Source organism: Symphodus melops (genome assembly GCF_947650265.1).
Source record: "Symphodus melops genome assembly, chromosome: 15".
Lineage (NCBI taxonomy): Eukaryota > Metazoa > Chordata > Actinopteri > Labriformes > Labridae > Symphodus > Symphodus melops.
This window is the reverse complement of record NC_136705.1, coordinates 2,189,474-2,193,124: the sequence shown is the minus strand read 5'-3', so window position 1 is coordinate 2,193,124 and position 3,651 is coordinate 2,189,474. Positions and strand designations below refer to the sequence as shown.

The following is a 3,651-nucleotide window of genomic DNA, read 5'->3' as shown; positions in this document are numbered from 1 at the left end:
ACATCCCTTAAAGCATTAATATAACATAAACAGGTGAGTTGTAGAAACATTCAGGCCTCTTCAGACTGTTTTTGTACCAGGCTGTAAACATGTTTATTTTAACATAGAGCTCTATGGAGACTGACTCACTGCAGGAGACAGACTCTAGTGGACACTGGAGGAACTGCAGCTTTTTGTTTCTTCAGCCTCAGCTTTATATTTTTGCCTGGTTGTTGTTGAATCCTGACTGTTGTGAGTGACACTTGAAGTTCATTATACTTTTCACTGAACTGTGTTTTTTGTTTGTTTTCCTGAATGGAGTCTGTGTGAATGTTGTTAAGACGGGACTTTTACTTTCTATCCACCAACCAGGACCTTAATTGATTCGTTTCCTATTATACAATGACCATAAAAGCTTTCAATAAAAGTGCAATAAATGTTCTCTGGTTGCCGCGACGACCCCCCCCCCAAAAAAGATGATTCACTTCAAAGGATCAATAAATCCATGCTTTAGGAGCTGTGGTCTGCACCCACTCAGCCGAGATCTGGTCTGCTGTAGACCCTCGGTTTGGGGGCGAGTCGCCTGATCGTATATCTGACACCTGTTGCCTGAGCTCTAATCTGTGTGTGTGTGTGTGTGTGCGACAAGATCTTACTACTGTATATGTAAGAATGTGCGGTGTGTGCCAGCAGAGGATTCCTTGTGTGTTATCGGACTTGTTATCTAAATCCAGCTACGAGCGGATTCAGAGTTGGAGAAATTCAAAGACGAGCCGTGAAGTCCAACGAGAGAATACACAACCCTTTATTTGGTTCAACCCAGAAGAACAGTGTCCATATTAAAAGAAAAACAAATAAAGCCATAAATACATCCGACAGGAACAGACAGACAGCACGCGCTGAGCTTCACATTAACCCTTTACAGTGCGGAGGTGCAGCTGAAACAGATGAGTGGATGTTCGGAGAGTGGAGGCCTGGAAGCAGCTGGAGGTTTATGCAACAGCATCATTTCAGCAGCATTCAAGTTTTAATATGATCAAAGTGGATTAAAGGGGATTGGTCCCAGTGGGAGGGTGACACAGTTTTAAACTTTGATATGATTCTCGTAAAAATCAAACAACAACCAAATCTGTTTGACAGCACGGCGACGAAGAAAGAAGTCCTCGACTTCAATCCTTCCATCCATGATCTAAACCGCTGTTCCCGTTCAGGGTCGCCAATATCTTAACTGTCATTGGACAAGAGGCGGGGTTACCCTCTTGACTGGTCGCCAGCCAATCACAAGAGACAGACAGTCACTGACCACTGCAGCACCAGGAAACCCAACACTCTGCTAGTTTCTTGTTTTCAGTTCTCAAAAAAAGCAGGACAAACTCTGTCCAACTCCGTGTCCTTGCAGCACGTGAGCATCAGATATCATGACATATATGACGCTCGCCGTCAACACTGCATCCGTTACATGTTTAACTTTCTGCTCTGTGAGTCTCAGTTTCCCTTTTACTAACATTATAGCATATGGTGCCTTTATTTTGAAGGAGTACAAACTGAATTGTGGTGATTTTTATTTTGAAGGTGGACATACTGAAGTCTGGTGCCTTTATTTTGAAGGAGTACAAACTGAATTGTGGGGATTTTTATTTTGAAGGTGGACATACTGAAGTCTAGTGCCTTTATTTTGAAGGAGTACAAACTGAATTGTGGTGATTTTTATTTTGAAGGTGGACATACTGCAGTATGGTGCCTTTATTTTGAAGGAGTACAAACTGAATTGTGGTGATTTTTATTTTGAAGGTGAACATGAGCTGTTTATTGATGTTTATTTGAGTGTTGACGCAGGTCAAAGGTCAACATTTCAAACAGGATGTGAACATTATTACTTTGTCCAATCAGCTAACGAGCTCTGCTGAGGGAGGAGCGTTAAAGCGAATCAGATGGCCTTGCGTTAGACTCTGCAGCGCCTTGTTTAGCCCCTCCCTCCTCGTTCAGAGGAAAAACGGGGCGTTGAGGGTAAAAGTGCTGCGTCATCGTCCAGCGGCTTTCGTCAGGACACTCAAACAGGAAACAGTTGAATCAAACCTTGTCGCTGACGCTGCGTGCTGTAAGGTCACGCTGTGAATACAATCCTGACCGTGTGCAGGAGTCAACCTGCAACATGTGACGCTTCCTGTCGGGTGGAGTAGACGCAGTTTTATAAAGCTCGACTACTTTCCGAGGCTATCGTTAAATTCAAAGATCAGAGATTCATGGTGGTCTTGAAAAACATGGAGGTATGAAACAGTGATGATGTCGCCCTGCGGGAGTCGAACCCAGTGAAATAATGCTCAGGTAGAAGGTGACGGACGGATAAACTGACAGTGAATATAAGACAGCTGATGAATGGATACAAAGACTTTGGGGAAGACGGCGATCGGCTCTGTGAGACGACAGAGAGAGGCAGCAGGAAGTGCTTCACTCACACACACACACACACACACACACACACACACACAGCAGAGAGGTGCAGGTGTGTTCACGTACTGTAGATAAACAAAACAAAAAAAAAAAGGTGCAGAGGTGTGACACTGTGTGTGTGTGTGTGTGTGTGTGTGTGTGTGTGTGTGTGTGTGTGTGTGTGTGTGTGTGTGTGTGTGTGTGTGTGTGTGTTCAGGCTCGGTACAGCAGGATCCTCTCAGCACACTCCTGACCCACCAGCCCGGCGTACTGCTGCACCTCCGCCTCGTCGCTCGAGCCTTTACGCTTACGGGCGTACACTCCGTACGGCATGACAGTCCGTCTGTACAGAACCAGAACGAGGCCGATGTCCTTCAGCAGCCGGGAGTCTCCTGCACACACACACACACACACACACACACACACACACACACACACACACACACACACACACACACACACACACACACACACACACACACACACACACACACACACACACACACACACACACACACACACACACACACACACACACACACACACACACACACACAGGGAGGATAATAAAAAGCAGAGCACACATGAGCCACAGTTCAACATTGTCCTTATTTTCCCTGGTTCTGCTGGTGTAACCTCGGAGTGACTTGGCACTGACGTATCATTATTCCCAGAAGCTGTTGGAGGAGCCGAAGTGTTTTAATGCTCCGAACCTGGAGTCACGTCGGAGCGCGCTCGTTAGTGGGCCTTGTTTACGCGGCTTCGCTCCACGCTGGCTCACCGCACTCAGCGTTTCTTCAGCTCCTGAGTCGGGGACTCTGCCAGCTCCCATTAGCACGCTGAAAAAACGTTGCTGCTCTCAGACGTGTGCATGTTCAACGACTAAGAACGACCCTCTGGAGATCTGGATGGAAAATAGTGTAAAATAAACAATGACCACTAAACCCGCAGCCTCCAGGAGAGAGAGAGAGAGGCCGAGCCAGGCTGCCCACCGCCAGCGCCAAGAGGACACGCGAAGAGAGCACAGCAGGGAGGATCATCGAGAAGCAAATATTTTCTCTGTCAAACTTTTCCTTCTTTTGTTCCCTCAAACAAACTTAAAGCAGCCGTAACAAACACTGATGATGCATTTCTGTCTTCTGTCACTTTAACCACAACATTCAAATTCTTTATTTCCTCACTGAAACTCTGAGCTGCACCCTGAGCTCACACACTAACAAAAAACATGTCCTTACATTTGTT

The 3,651-nt window shown here is 46.2% G+C and overlaps 1 long non-coding RNA gene across 1 annotated transcript; it reads right to left on the bottom strand.

Moving 5' to 3' along the window:
* Nucleotides 1–760: 760 nt before the first annotated feature.
* Nucleotides 761–1,753, bottom strand: LOC306836354. The gene is made up of 2 exons (XR_013780767.1): nt 1,704–1,753; nt 761–1,501 (listed from the first exon to the last, which is right to left on the bottom strand). It is a non-coding gene; the product is annotated as an uncharacterized lncRNA (long non-coding RNA).
* Nucleotides 1,754–3,651: the final 1,898 nt, after the last annotated feature.